This window comes from Schistocerca gregaria, chromosome 7 (assembly GCF_023897955.1).
Source record: "Schistocerca gregaria isolate iqSchGreg1 chromosome 7, iqSchGreg1.2, whole genome shotgun sequence".
NCBI lineage: Eukaryota > Metazoa > Arthropoda > Insecta > Orthoptera > Acrididae > Schistocerca > Schistocerca gregaria.
The window spans coordinates 294,949,927-294,967,114 of NC_064926.1; positions in this window are offsets into that span (position 1 = coordinate 294,949,927).

Consider the following 17,188-nt stretch of genomic DNA (forward strand, 5'->3'; position numbering starts at 1 on the left):
ATCACTAGTTTAACTGATGACTGTTACAAAACACTTAAGTGCATTATTTACAGAAGAATGGAAAGACTGTTACAAGCCGACCTCAGCGAACATCAGTTTGCGTTTGATTTATAGTAGAAGACAGATTAAAGAAAAGCAAACTTATGATTATCGCTTCTGGAGATCAGGGGAAAAGTTTTGTAAGTGTAATCGTGTACTTCTGAATTCTGAAGGGACTATGGATACAATACAGAGAAGGAAATGGTACCTTCGAGTTGGACAGAAAGCAGAGTGCAGTAATATATGATGGAGGACATGAAACGGAAGCAGTAGTTGAGTAGACATTGAGACAGGATTGCAGCCTACCAGCAATGTTATTAAATCTTTTACATAGGCAAACAGAAAGGGAAAACTAGAGCAAATTTAGAAAGAGATATAAACTTTTGGGAGGAGAAAAATGAATGTTGAGGCTTTTGTCTGGGGAAAAGCATGCACTTTGGTAACTAAATCTATTATGGTCAAAGGGTCTAGGCGTGGCGTCTGTCTTATAACCAAAACGTCCTGGCTGCCATGTTCAATCCTACCTGGCGCTTAAAATCTTAGTAAATATCTGCAGCACTGGCGGACGAAGTCTTCCGGCACTAGTAATACACACCCTGCCAACTGCTTTGTGAAATATGACTGAGAAAATGACAGGAATTCAGGGCACCCGCATGGCCTTGTGGTGAGAAATTTCCCCTCAAGGGCGAGAGAATTACCAGTGATCAACGACATAGGAATGCAGGTCATGAAGACTACTCACAAAAGATGTACTGAATATGCACAGAACATGTGACCTATAAGTGATGAAGTGTCATGAAAGCTCTCCTTTGGAAAATTATTCGACTTCACTTCCCTACTCGAGTCCCTGTGAGGTGAGAGCCAAGAGGAAGGTAACCCCGAGAAAAGGATAGGAAGATTGAAGTATCTGGTCTGAATGAGGTAGGGAAGTTAGGAAATCTGAAGGGCGGTATGGAAAGGCTTAGACTGCTTTAGTAGGTGTCAGTGAAATGATATGGAAAGAAGATCAGTATTTGTGGTGAGACAGATGCAGGATATCAGAACCAGTAGAAAATGATGCAATGAAGTTGGATTCATCATGAGTAGGAAGATGTGAGTTACATTCAACAATTACTTAATAGGATTTTATACATCGAAATCGAGAGAGAGAGAGAGAGAGAAAGAGAGAGAGAGAGAGAGAGAGCATAAGACGGCACTGAACAGGTAATTCAGTATATGTAATGTGAAATAGCTCTCGAGTAACCCTGAAATAATCACGAAATTGTCAGTGTGATAATATAGGCCGGTTGCGGCTACAAAAATGGTAGAAGGAGACATATAGTGGAGAACAGTGAGCAGGATGACATCCATGTTGGTTGCAGTAGACCCTCTGAGATGAAGAAGATTGCGTAGGATAGGCTACCACCACAACGATACACGAAAGTATGAACAAGCTTAAAAATGTAATCCGTCTGGGGTTAACTAAGCGGAAACAGCTATTACTGTTATCTAAAAATAGCAAACCTAATGAGAGCGTAGAAGTCAGCATTTGTAGAAGGCTTTACAAGAAATACATGAGCTTCTACAATACTTCAATTATGTTATTATTGTACTCCTAATCACCAGTCCTGTAAAAGACACTAGACGTAACATCCAAAGCTGTGAATAAAATACCCTTTAGGTGAAACGAATGCTATTATAAATTTTCCATCACCTACTTAATTTTTCAAAACTCTTTCTGCGGACACGACTGCTGTTTCGCGCACCACTATGCTTATGATGTATTTTTCGGCATTTAACTAATGTTCATACATGTCGGTTATGCATTCTAACCGAATATTTATTGTGCTTACCTCTGCTTAAGAATTAGCCTCGCATTTAAGATAGTCATACGGATGGCTTGTAAATAGTTCACTTTACGAACTCTAGTTGAATTTGTTTTTGTAGGTACCTGCTTATCCATGTTTTCTTGTTACGCGTCTTTAACATTAGACACGCATGGTTGTCGCACTTTCGGTTTGCGACGCTAGAAGTCATTATACCGTATGTCGGTAGATTCGGTCTGAGCTTCAACACTACCTAGACCCTATCTTACCGCAAAGCCTTAAAACTTGTAAATTATACTAACGCAGTATTAGTTTAAAATGCTCGAAAGAAGTCTCAGACGCCGTTGCAGCCTGTTTGTGGTGCCAGCTAGTGGCGCGCCAATGAGGCTGCAGGTTATCCCAACTGCCACCAGATGTCGCAAGAGCCGCTATCAGGCACTCTACATCGGCGTTCTGCAATGAGCCAAGTGTTCGTATTTTAAATCACTAGCTCTGAATCAAATGCTAATAATACACCTTTTGGATAATTTGCAGTGAACGAAAGTCTAATGTTTAACCTACAGCTTAATATGAACATAAAAAGTAGAGAAATATATTACAAAACTTGCACACAGTTATGTTGTATTTCTCGTTTCTATTTGCACTTTCATAGAAATCGAAGGATTGGAAGCTATACATCGTTGTAGATTAATGAATGAACGAAGCGCACATTTTTCTTTTTCTTTGTCCTTTTCACATTTCCTCTAAAAATAAGAACGGATTTGTTTAGGCTACTGTAGAGTGTAGCGCTGACGAGTTTTTCATAACTTCTAACTAAAGACGAAAGTAAAAAGAGAATTTGACAGAGATCAGAGACGCCATTCATGCAGATTATGATTGTTGATAAGTGTCGAAAAAGGGGTTAACAACACCTGAGTGCTGCAACAGTAGTAGTGAATGTAATGTTTTGTCGCTACGCTTTCAAAGCTTACTCGAATATTCGAACTTAATGCTCTGATAACGAAGGAAATACAAAAATCAGGAAATGGTTTTGCCGACTTGAAACAGCCAAGGGAACCCGACGCTGGCCTGTCTCGCGTCATCAAAGTAAGCACAACGAAAATAAGGACTGTATCACGAAAGTAAGTCGGACGCATTTTACGAAAGCCTTGCTAAGTATCGAACAGGATAATAGCGGTAACTGTACCACCTTCGTTCGCTACACCTTGTACAAATGTTCAAGTACTCATAGCTAATTAATCAACCAGTGACACAACCCCAAAAATCAGTAAGAGTTTTTGCGGACGTGAAATGTCTCTCGCGAACAGCAGACATACTATTTTGCCATACAGAATTTGATTTATCCGTTACTACCGCAGTGGTGTCCTGTGCTGAATACTCAGAAACCAATGAAGTATTGAATATATTGAAATGATTAAAATAGTGAAAATGCAGTTACATATGTTAATGAAAAATGGATAAAAATATTTTCTCCTCGTAAAAGTGGCTATAAGATCATTCAGTTTGTTCTCCAAACAAAACAGGTTCACTGTTACGAGAAGAAGAGCTTCATACTCAGATTAATTATCTAAAATCGCTTATACCACATCCATAAAATTGAGCGAATATTATAAAATACTACACAGCGAGCACATTTCAAAAAAATTTTAAGCAATAGTTGATCACGAAGCTGACCAGAGTTCACGAATGAACGAGCGGAAGCTAACACTGTCTATGGTGGAGGTAAGTTCCTGTGGGACCAAACTGCTGAGGTTATTGGCCCTATCGTTGACTAGGCCTAGCGCGGTTCACTCAATAGGACAGTCGAATACCAAACCCCTTAAGAGGATAAATCCCACTCCCGTCTCTCCTTAAATAGACGACCACCATCATTACACATTACAACGGTGTATGATATACAGAGCAACGTTTTCAAATATCTTACGAAACTCTCCTACTTACAACATACTCCTATGCCTCATTCTAAGAATGAGTTTAATTCCTTACCATTCATTCAAAATTGTTAACTACCATGTTTAAACAGGGAGAAGTGCTATATTACTTACCAATATATGAGGTAGAGCATTTTTGTTTATTTTGCTACAATTGCCAGAATGTGTCGCCTCTATTGCATCTATTGGATGTAGTGTACAAGTTCTTTGCTAAGTAATTAATCAGTTCCGTTTCTCGGCTCTTCTTCAAGTTTACGAACAGATGCTGGATTTCTAGTACATACTTACATACCTCATTCACATCTTATTTAGACCCGTTAACCATATACATTAAACGTAAGAGGGCTATTCGATTATTAAGGTCTGATAGGTAGTGTAATTCAAACCACAATGAAAATCATAATTGATTTATTTGCAGCACCTTCCAGCTACTTCACTACATAGTAGACACTCCGACTTAGAGATTGGTCGTAGCGTTGAACCAACTTTCCAAAAATCTCGTTATAAAAAGCAGCCTCCTGTGTTTTCCGCCAATTCTCTACGGTGGCCTGCAGTTCGTTACCTGGACCGGAATGTGTTCACAGCTAGTGTTTCATTTCAGCAGTGATGTAAACCAGAGGGAGCTGTGTGGTGAGTCATCAAGCACTTCCCACCGAAAACGCTGCAGGAGCGTCTTCGTTGCCCCTGCAGTGTAGGGCCCATAATTATCACGAAGGAGTAAATGGATGAGAGTTTTGTGTTGCTGCACGAAATCAAGCGAAATCTCTCAGTATACTTGGTGGGAGACACTATTTTCTAGCCATCTTTACGTGATAACTGTGCATTCACAAATGAAAAGAACAACGTGACGCGATCGATATGCATAGATACACTGTCCAACACATGTGTGCAAAGCTTCATTGGAATTTCATTGTGGGGTCCAATTCGCGACCGATCGGACTTTAATAAACGAACAGTCATTGTATGTTTCAGAGTTTATTATAAAAAAACATTGGAAACTATGAATACATGTGTGGTTGTATGTGAATCATTGATTAATTAAATGTTGTACATAGCAGTGGCTAAACGCAACTGTTCTCATGTTTAAGCTGCCATGCCGAAGTACATACTACGTTGAGCCATGGGGCATTTTTTGTCTCCACACACACACACACACACACACACACACACACACACACACACACACACACACACACACACACACACACACAATCTTGCTGCTCGTTGAACGAAACGTGACAATACGCGTCATATTTCATTCTGAATTTCACAGTTCTTTGTTTAAAAATCTCTGTCCTAAACTTCATGAAGACTTAACCGTTATGCGGGCTAACATTAACATAAAAATGGACAAACTCACTTTTAGGAGTATTTCGAATAGTCTTTTGTAGGTATTCGATACAGAAACAAATTGGTGCAGCGGACCAAATTTATTAAGCTTCTTGAATCTTCTACATTGTTCTGTTTAGTCCGGCTTGCAGAATTGGAATATATTCACGCTACAGCACATAGACTACCACACATCTTGACAATCAGAAAATTCTTCATCGAGACTGACTGATTGACATTGGTTCCTAAGGAAAGAACTGTTTTTATTAGCGATTTAATGCGCAAATATTCCCTCACTTATTCCTGCGGTTGAAATGTGCTATTCCTAGAATATTAATATCACGATGTCTACAATAGCGAAATAAATTTGAGCCGAATTGCTGTATAACATAACGATATTTATTACCCGCAAATGGCTTAGGGTATGTGGTGGACACTAACATATGTACGACCGCGGATTCTCCTATTTTCAGTTGAATCTACCAAACCTTACCAAACCTGCATAAAAAAAGTCTCTCAATAAGTTTTCATACAAGCCAAAATTCCTCTGATTTGGCAGTCGTTGTCATTTTCTGAGATACGTCTGGCAGAAAATGTTCCGTTTCTCTACTCACTTTGAAATGAACACGTGACACCTTCCACATGGCGTCTACCTTTTGTGTTGAATGATCTACTGCGTGGCCTTTTCGCGTGTAGTGAAGGAATCCATGACCTAAAGTTCCGTTATTCTGTGTGTTTTCTCTATCGCCTCCGTCAGTTATACCTGACAACGAGTCCACAGTAACAATATGAAAGAGCACAATGTATCTTGTAATCTTGGTGAATGAATATTATTTGATTCGTATTCTTCCAATGTATTTCAGTGGTATATCAGTATTTGCTACAAGGTACTGAGAAAGTGAGATTTGTAAATTGCTCTGGAGACATACTCCGATATATTTAACGTTGATAACTCTGTCTAGTGATTGCTGGTCAATAATGTAATAAAATGATAGTAGAGCCCCAGAATCGATCTCCAGATTTGTATTTGTGTGAGCATAAGCTGCTTTGGCACTACATGGGAGACGAAAACTATTATCTGGATCTCATGTGGGCAATGGTGTGTTACTGGTATAACTACGTTTTTTTTTTTTGTTTTGTTTATGCCCCCCCCCCCAGCTTCTCACGGCCAGCACTTACATTGAGTATCTATGGCTGGACAATTTGTTTATAATACTCATATCAAAAACAGTTTTGCATCACCTCGGTTCCGAGAGTTCTGGAACGTGCACAGACAACTGGAATAGAGTTCAACATAAACATATTTCCACCCTTTTTGTTGCTCATGAAAACCACACATTGCATGTTGTACCACCATAAAGTGAGACCTTCAGATGTGGTCGTCCAGACCGCTGTACACAACGGTAACTCTGATACCCAGTAGCATGTGCTCTTGCACTGATGCATGCCTATATTTGTTGTGGCATAGTAGTAGCAAGTTAATGAAGGCACTATTGGTCAAGATTGTCCCACCGCTCAACGGCGATTGGGCGTAGATCCCTCAGAGTGGTGGTGGGTCACGTTGTCCATAAACAGCGCTTTTCAATCTGTCTCAGGAGAACATGCTGACCACCCTGGACGAGTTATGTCATTATCCTGAAGGAAGTCATTCGCAAGATGTGCATGATGGGAGCGCGACTTGCCGACCATGAAGAAGAATGCCTCGCCAATATGCTGCCGGTATGGATGCACTATCGATCGGAGGATGGCATTTACGTATCGTACAGCCGTTACGGCGCCTTCCATGACCACCAGTGGCTCACGTCGACCCCACATAATGTCACCCCAAAATAGCAGGCAACCTCTACTTTGCTGCTCTCGCTGGACAGTGAGTCTAATGCGTTCACCCTGAACGGGTTACCTCCAAACACGTCTCCGACGTATGTGTGGTTGAAGACGTATGGGACACCCATCGGTGAAGAGAACTTGAAGCCAATCATCAGCGATCTATTTGGCATTTTGTTGGGCCCATCTGTACCTCGCTGCGTGCCATGGACATCCGGAGTTGAGTTGCGCATCATGCAACCTATTGCGAACAGTTTGAATTGTAACACGACGTCCTGTGGCTGCACGAAAAGCAGTATTCAACATGGTCGCTTTGCTGTCAGGGTTCCTCCGAGCCATAATCCGTAGGTAGCTGTCATCCACTGAGATAGTAGCCCTTGGGCGGCCTGAAGGAGGCAAGTCATCAACAGTTCCTGTCCCTCTGTATCTCCTCCATGACTGAACAACATCTCTTCGGTTCACTCAGAGACGACTGGACAGTTCCCTTGTTGAGAGCCCTTCTTGGCATAAAGTAATAATGCGGACGCGATCGAGCCGCGGCACTGACCGTCTAGGCATGGTTCAACTACAGACAGTACGAGCCATATACGTCCTTCCTGGTCGGATGACTGGAACTGATATGTTCTCCGACGCTCTCCGTCTAATAGACGCTGCTCATGCATGGATGTTTACATCTTTGGGCGGGTTTAGTGACACATCTTAACAGTCAAATGGACTGTGTCTGTGATACAGTATCCACGGTCAACGTCTGTCTTCAGGAATTCTGGCGATTGGGGTGATGTGTTGATGTAGTGACATAAACAAACCTTCGTCATGAATCAGCCTGTCTGTTACAGAAAACCATATCAAATTTTTTTCAGTGATTCCTGAGAGTGTCCGTGACATACAGCGAGAGAAGGGTGACGAAGAACTGTAATTTTCCTTCTTATGTGAAAGGAGGAAGTTCAAAAATGTTCAGAGAAATTCAAGAATAACGAAATGCAAGTCGCTGAGGAATGTTCTAAACTGGTAGTGTAGGGAGGCTAAGACGAAATGGCTGCATGAAAAATGGAAGTAATCGAAATAGAAATGAGTGTCTGAAGGACTGACTCAGCATAGAGGAAAATCAAAACTACCTTCGGTGACATTAAAATCAATGGTGGTAACATTAAGACTGGAATAGGAATTCCACTGGTAAATGCAGAGGAGAGAGCGGGCAGATGAAAAGTGTACATTGAAGGCCTCTACAGGGGGAAAATTTGATGTTGCAAAAGAAGAAAAAGGAGTCGATTTTGATTGCATAGGGGACCCAGTATTGGAATCAGAGTTTAAGAGAGCTTTAGAGGACTTAGGATCAAATAAGGCAGAAGGGACAGATAATATTCCAACATAATTTCTAAAACCATTTGAGGAAGTGGCTAGAAAACGATTATTCACGGTGCCAGTTGCCTCATTCTACATTTCTTACTACCAAAATTTTCGCAAAAGTTTTAACACTGGGACATATTCGCACCCTTTATAACATAAATCCACCTCTCACTTCTACAGGTTTCAAAAGATGGTTCAAATGGCTATGAGCACTATGCGACTTAACTTCTGAAGGCATCAGTCGCCTTGAACTTAGAACTAATTAAACCTAACTAACCTAAAGACATCACACACATCCATGCCCGAGGCAGGATTCGAACCTGCGACCGTAACGGTCTCTCGGCTCCAGACTGTAGCGCCAAGAAACGCATGGCCACACCGGTACAGGTTTCACTCACAACCATTAGTCCTTCGCTGTAAGTCGCTCAAAGTTACCCACTGGTCCATTCTCACTCAGTCACACAGCACAACATATTTGTATTGTCTCTTAATGTGCTTCATTGTGACCTAATTCTACTGTGTCATTCTACTTTCACTGTCCCCCTCTTGTGCTCTCTTGTTGCTACTCTTTCATTCATTCCTTACTTTCCTGAGTAAAGTTTCCGTGCATGGTTCTAATTGTTTTATTTTGTTATGTTGTTTGTTAGTTGTTGTGTATGTAAATTTATTTCCAATTCTTAATTTTCGTGTGTGTCTGTTTTATAAACTGAACCTGAACTAAGCAAGAAGTGTACTGATGTAAGCGCTGTATGATAAATGGGGTCGCCAAATATATTTGGAAGTGTATAACTGTGCTGCAATTAAAACGTGTATTAGTAGCTCTGAGTCCAAGCTATGTTAGCACGTAATTTTGTTTCATCACATTTCGAAAATCTAACCAACCGACCCGAATCAACAAAGTAAAATCTTGTTAAATATTTACCTTTGTCAGACTCATGATAACTTATGCAATAGCAATCAATGCAGCGACTACATCGCCGGAATATCTTCACACTCCACAAATCAGCCTTTACAAAAATTTCCAAAAACCAACATCCTCTGCGTTTGCATCTCTGTGTACGGCTAGTTTTCAGACCGCTCAGCAACGTGACAAACATCCAACTTTCTCACTTACTTCTCTCTAAATACTCCACTGCCGACGACAATGTCATTAACAAAAAAAAATCACATGGGTTGTACTCAAAACCGCTCTGGCGTAACATATCAACTGTTCAGGACTTCTGTTTCAGAAATATCCAGTGTAATACATGCAGTATGATATATCTAGTAAAGATAGATCTCATGTTACTGTCACTGAACAGCAAAAATAACCTAGAAACCTTTCACTGTCAACGATGTTCCACTGCCTATGTGTTTTTCTCTTTCTCTCATACATTATTGTCTGCCAGTATCTTCCTCGCTCTTTCTACTCCACAACCACTGTCTAATATATTCCAATACTTATTAATTTTCCGTCTCTTTCCCTTTACTACTGTCTCCTTTTCTCGCAGCACAAAAAAGCGCGAAAATCTTTGCATATAAAAATTGTTGGAAACCAATTTAAAGGTGCTGAGAAAGGTAGAATGAGGCAATTGGTACCTCAGTTTTCAGTCAGAGATTTTTTAACAAGAGCATACAGCCTTTCTTGTGCTGCAATAGAAGCATTTTACCGTTGCATCAATTCTTTTGTGTACTACAGCATGCAGATCATTCATATTACAGGAACTTTATAAGACAGTAAGAATTTGATATCTCACTTACGCGAGGTGAAAATAACGCAAAACTAATTTCACACCTCAGACCGGATTTTATGTACACAAAAAAATTGGGTGTGCTTCAGTGCTACAACATGGAGTTCCCAGAACCTTTATGATGATAAAGGAGACAGTTTACATCTTATTTCTCTGTGGTAAGTCGCTTTGTAAACTACGCCTTGTATCGTATTTTACGTGTAATTAGAGTAACTTTGAGCCTCTGTCTATCGAAGGAAACAATAAAGGGTTCAAGAAAATTTTCAGGGTTGATCGAGTTCTGAATCTTAGCGCTTTATAGTAAAAGGGACAGCCATTTGCTATGCGTAACAGTCTATGAAACTGCGCCTTGAATTTGGGTACTCCAAAACCTTATTTTTGGGGTGTTTGTTGATAACGGATCAAATTTTTGGAAACAGAAAGATGGCTCATCTAGATAAATAGCTATAGAATATACTTTTAAAAGTTGAGCAATTTTGTGCGGTTACTTTTCAAAGACAGTATCCGCTGCTGAAGAAGAAAAGATTGTGACAAATGCTTCACTAAAGTTTTCACAGTAACTAAATTGTTCACATGAAATAATGGTGCCTCCATAATCCCCTTAAGGTGCACTGTAGGTCACATCTGATGCAAAAAGAACAAACCGATTTGCTCGTTTTTTCCTAAGCCAGAGGAAGTGTGTAATATTCAAATTCTGTCGCTATATATGTGGTAGTTGCAGGGCAACGATCCTTCCGTTGCGTAAAAACATGCTCCCTAGCCCAACGGCTAGACAGAGCACTTGACCCAACAGTTCTATCAGCAATAGAAGCCTAAGTATCAGCCCCAGAAAAATTCGGTTTTTATGCGCGCCGTTCTGTAAGGTGTTGCTAGTGCTTGCTGTCGCACGCATAGCCGATATAATGGACCCACCTTCTAGTAAACCACTCTATTATTGGAAGTGCTGCGTCCAGACTAAGCGCCTGCAACTCTCGCTTCCCGCGAAGCAGACTGGTACAGCAGGCCCCGGACCGAGTAGGGGTCAGCCTGGCCGGTCGTCCCGAAAACACAAACGCTTCCCACAGACCACCAGGAGGTGTCCACGGCGCAGCAAGAGGTCGCTACAGCCGCGAACCTCTTTCCTCCCCCTCGACACGTGACTGCAAATAGATCCGGCCATATCCAAGTGCCAAGCAGTTAGGCTAGCGCATGAGTCTGGAAAGGCCCCATCTCCGGCGGTACTCCGCAAGGTTACCGCATTTCGATTATGCCGTTCCAGTACTAATCGAAGTGCTAGGTTTTCAGGTGCCAGCCAGCCAGCCAGCCAGCCAGCAAGCCGAGCAGCAGCGGTCCAGCCGAGTAGCAGCGGTCCCGGCCAGCAGCAGCGGTCCAACCGGCAGCAGCCAGCCAGCTCTCCAGCAGCAGCGGTCCAGCAGTCCCCCGCGTCCAGCCAGCCAGACACCCAGATAGCCAGCCAACCAGCCAACCAGCCCTCCAGCGGCAGCAGCAGCAGCAGCTGCGGCATTCCTGCCAGCCGTCGTCGGCGTTCGCGCCAGCGTCAGCAGCGTGGTACTCTGGTGTTCGTCCGTCTTCGTCTTCATCCGTCTTCCTCTTGTTCTTCGTCTATCCTCAGTTTTTTCCTTTCCTTTCGTCCTGTGCATTTTTGCTTATCCCTGTCGTCATGTCAGCTCCCACCACCACTACTACCACCACTACCACCACAGCCATAGTTCATACTTCCCCCTCCGCTGCCACCACCACCATTACATGGTGTGCCCAGTCACACCCCCCTCTTTCCATCCCTCCTCTTCTCACTCTCCTTTCGCCCTCGCTCTTTGTCGCCACCCTCTCCTGCTTCTTCCTCCCGCTCCTCTCCCTCTGATCCTTTTCCCCCACTCCCCCAGCCTGTCACCGCAGCTCCAGCTAGGGTGGTGGCCCGTCGGGCCAATGCCCATGCACAACTCTCCCCATCGCCTTCGACATCACCACCACAACCGACGGCGTCGCCTTCATCGTCACCATCTCCGGCGCCGACTGCTGCGTCCACGCCGGGACCTGCCCTTCCTGCCATCTCCCTATAGCTCCCTCATGTCACCACCCACCCTTATGCCGCCGTTAAACGCCCTAGTGGCAGCACCACCTCCTAAACTCCAAAAAAGGACCCGCCCCATCCTTCTTCCGCCCCCCAGGATGCCATAGATGCTGGCCCTGCTCCCTCCACCTCCTCCTCCCCCTCCTCCTCCTCCTCCTCCTCCTCCTCGTCCTCCTCCTCCTCCTCCCGCCCCCATTCTACAAAAACCCCCTTTCCGTCCCGGTCCTTCTCTTCTCGAGGCCTGGAATCTCTCCCTCCACCTCCGCCAACACTTACCTGGTGACCCCATCTCTCTCTTCACTCCCAGACGGGATTCCGTTCTCATCTCTTCCCCCAGCCCAATCCTCTATACTGACATCCTGTCCCACCTCCCCATCATCCGTTTTGGCCCCAAAGCCTCCCTCACCCCTGTTCCTTCTCCATGTCCTTCCCCACCAACCCCAAGCCCTGCGTCGCAAGCTGACCCTCACTGCCGTGATCACTCGCCTCAGTCCGTCGATCAAGGAGGAGGAGGTGTTGGCGGAGATCAAGGCGCATCCCACGCTGGAGGTTCGGGTGGTCTCACGCATTTTCAACTCGGCCGGCCCCACCCGCCTTATGCGAGTTTCCTCTGAGTACGCCCCCTCCATTGACCGTCTCCTGAAGGAGGGTGCCCTCCTCTTCAACCAGCGCTATAAGGTCCCATTTCCCTCCTCAATCCCTGTGCTGAGAGAGGTGTCTGCGCTATAATGCACACCCAACAGCCGAGTGCCGCGAGGCCCCCATCTGCCCACCACATTGTAGGGAAGCGCATTTACCCGGCAGTGCCTAACCTTCAGTCCCCTCCCTCCTGCAATACCTGCAATCTCCCCTATCCCACCTACTCTCCATCTCCCGACCCCCTCTGACCACTCTTGAACTCACCATCCCTGTTCGTCCTCTGGACGCCTCCACCCGTCCTGGCAATTCCCTTTGTCCCCCCCCTCTCTGCTGAGGACATCATCAGGTTCCTCATCATTGTCCTACAAAAGTCCACCCTGTCCAGCGCCCTCACACCCTCCAACAGGTCTACCTCGTCGCGCGTTCCATTTTCCACTTAAAAATGTATGCCACCTACTCCAACAACGCGGCCCATTTCACCTTCTCCCATCTTGACACCCTTGTCTAATTCCCTGTCATGGCGCGACAGCACCGTATCCTTTTCAACAGCATCTGATCCCTCTTCCTGCACAACCTTGCCACCTACCGTGTGGATGCCTTCCTCCTCAATGAAACTTTTCTCCAACCCCACCACACCGTCCACAGGTCGCCCTACCTCCTTCACCGATCTGATAATCCACTGCCTATTGCATGTGGTGGAGTTGCCATTGGTCACCACTACCAGATCCCCGTTCAGCTCCATCCTCTCCTTCTTGACCCCACCGAACACCTGATCCTTAGTCTATTCTTCCCCGGCCTTACCGTCACCAGCGCCACCCTCTATGTCCGCCCTAACGTCCCTATTCCCTTCGACTTCCTCTCCCACATTGACTGTGCCTTCTCCTCCTATGTGATCGCCGCTGACCTCAACATCCATAGTCGTTCCGCTGCCCAGTTACGGCGGTGGCATCGATTTCTCTCCTCCCTTCAATGAGACCTCATCCCCACCCCCAGCACACCCGTCCCGAATCCAACTCCACTCCCGATGTTATCCTTTCCTCTCCTAACCTCCTTGGCCGCATAATGGCGGATGTCCTGGAGCCTATTGGTAGCGACCATCTCCCTGTCCTCCTCACCGTTTCAGATGGTCGTCACCCCCGCCCCGACCCTCGTAATGACCCTCCCCCAAAGTACGTCCATGACTATTCCCATGCCAACTGGAATGCCTAGGGAGATACCCTCTCCACCCAGGTCAAAGGCAACCCCTTCACCTACCACCACTCTGACGATGTTACCCATGCTGCCTCCATTCTCCAGCAGACCTTGTCCAAGGCCATGGAGGCCCATGTCCCTACTGTCGCCATCCACCCCCACCATCATACCTTTCCCCCACAGGCCGTCCTCCTCCTGCGAGTATTCCACCGTCTCTACCGTGCCTTCTTCCACACGTGTGACCCAGACACACTCCAACGCCAGCGGCAATTCCAGCGACACATTTGGAATATGCTCACAGCTAAGAAACGCTGGGACTGGTGACAGACATGCACCCGTATAATGGTATCTACCTATAAACTCGTCCAAGTTCTGGTCAGCCTCCGTCGCCTTACCAGAACTAAACCCTCCCCCTACTATCCTCTTCTCCATGATGATCACCCCTTCCCTGACACCCTTAGTAAGGCCAATCACTTTGCCTCTTAACTCTCCAATGCCTTTTCCATCCCCGATGATCCCCAGTTCGATTACTCCCTCTTCCCAGATGTCTGCGATCGAACTGACATCTCTGTCTCTGTCCCTCCCCTCGCACCTGGTTTCCAGTACTTGGACAACATTGCACACAAGGAACTCAGTGCTCCTATCACTACACAGGATCTCATTGCTACACTCCACATGAAGCGCAACACCGCTCCTGGTCACGGTCGTGTCACCTACCGTCACCTTCGTGAAGCTCCTGTCTCTTTCCTCTCCATCCTAGCCAGGCTCTACAATGTAGTCCTGTCCACTGGTTACTACCCCAACCTGTAGAAAACCTCCCGTATGCTACTGTTCCTTAAACCTGGTAAATCGCCGTCTGCCGTCTCCTCCTACCATCCCATTAGCCTTCCCTCAGTCTTCAGCAAAGTCCTGGAATCTATCCTCACCCACCGCATCCACCAGCATCCCTGCCAGCACCGCCTCCTTCCTGTTACTCAGTGTGGCTTTTGGTCGTCCTTCTCTTCCCACGACCTTCTCCTTCACCTCACTCATCTCCTTTCCAAACAGCTTAATTCCTGTCGCTCCTAATCTTCCTCTCCCTGGACCTCGAAAGGGCTCCTGTTCAAGCTCCAAACCTTCGCCCTTCCCATTAACTACGTCCGTCTGATCGGCTCCTTTCTCTCCCACCGTCCTTCCTACGTCACCATCCATAACACGGATACCTACACCTTTTTTCCCTCTGTCGGTTTGCCCAAAGGCTCTGTCCTCTCTCCTCTTCTGTATCTTTTATATACGGCGGGCATGGCGCCTCCGTCACCCCCTGTCCACCTTCTCTAGTTTTCCGATGACACCGCCTTCCTTGCCCTTGCCCCCACCCTGCAGCACTCCCAACACCTTCTCAAATCCCATCTTGACTGGTACACCACATGATGCAACCAGTGGTTGCTCAATGTCAATCCCTCCAAAACCCAGGCGATCATTGTAGGCCAAACCACCCCTTCCTTCCGCCTCCTTGATTTCTATCTCACCATCTATGGCCGTCCTATCGCCCTCACCCCCACCTTTAAGTAACTTGCCGTCACCCTTGATCGTCGACTCTCCTGGACCCCCCATCTCCGGACCAAGACACGTTCCCGACTCCGTCTCCTCAAGCTCCTTTCAGGCTGTATGTGGGGTCTGGACCTCTCCACCATACTCCACGCCTATAAATCCCTCATCCGCCCATCCGGCTTGGATCTCCGCCCTCCCCCCTACCTTTTATAAATCCCTTCAAATCCTTGAACGCCATGCTCTCTGCCTCGCCTATCGCATCCATCTCCCCTCCCCCACGTGGATCCTGTACGATCTCATTCCCTTCCCTCACCTCCTCCTTATCCTTGAAAGGATACAGTTCCTGTACACCTCCTGCAAACTTGATCCTCCTGACCCACTTGTCTCGCCCATCCTCTCCCACCCCGCCCGCTGCCGCGCCTGTATTCCTACGTCCCACCCGGTATCCATCTCTCCACCCTCCTTACCCTCTCCCAAGGTGGCTTCCACCAGCTCCCCCTCCCTGATGATGCCGTCTTCCCCTCTATCTACCCCTCCTACCAACTTTGATCCTCGCTCCATCTTCCTGTTTTTTCTCCTTTGGGCGCCCTCCCACCCTTCTCTTCCTCTTCCCTCACTCCTCCATTTCTCCCCACTCCTCCCCCAGGCTTCCCCTCCTCTGTCCCTCTCCTCCTACCCCCATCTCCTCAGACATTGGCATTTTGGTTCTCCCCTCTCCCCCACCTCACCCTTCTTCCCCTTTTGGCAGGTCCCCGGACTTGCACACGCTAAGTGGACATTCGGGCGCCAGAGATAATTGCCATCAGTGTCTCTTGTGTGCTGCCGTGTTTAGTGTTCAGTGTTCACCATCACACTCCATCGTTCACCTGTGCCATCGCCATCTTCAGTGTTAGTGCGTCGTAACAACAGTTTGTAGTGAGGATTATCGTCGAGTGTGAACGGCTCCATGTTTGTCTTTATGTGTCTACTGTTTTACTACCCACCGTTATGTCACATCTGTGTATCCCTTCTGTTGTTTATTTATCTACTCTGTGGCTGAAGAGCGGCGTAAAATGCTGCTGACAGTCTGCCTTTTTAAACGGGTTTGAAATTAACAATAAAGAAAAAAAAAAGAAACCTGCACAGGCGGTTCACGCCGAGCGAGCCCACTGGTGTCAACGTCCACCGCCGCGTCGTCATCCACCGCCGCCAGAGTACCGGAGCCATCCTTGCAGGGCCTCTACTCGTCCTCGGACTCAGGTGACAGCAATGTGGACTCCGCGCCACTCTTCACGAGACGCCTGGGGCTTGGTTTGGTGAAGTTTTATGGTTACTACAGACAGTTTGTTTGGAAGAATCTCTGATTTAGTAATTGGCAGGCTTGGAGGGTCAGTCCTACCTCACGAATATTGTTTTGTAACTTTTGAAGAAAGTGTTTAGTTTAAATAAAAACGCTATAACTCACGCTCTGAGATTTTGCTATCCACGGATGGCGGATATATTAGGTTGGCCTTAACGTACAGAAAAATGCAGTAGAGAACCTTAATTAACAAAATGTGTATATATCCAGGTAGGAACTTCACGTTTAGGAGCACCTCTCTTCTAACTACCTAACTGCTCAGGAGCTCTACAGTATATCTCGACAGACTAGGACTCCTAGGAGAAGGGTTATCTCCAAGAAATGGGTTAGCTATAGCCTCAGAAATTATTGCTCGGATGCATATTCTGTCAGCCAGGTTAACAGGACTTTTCAGTTGAAGTCAAAAGGCGGCA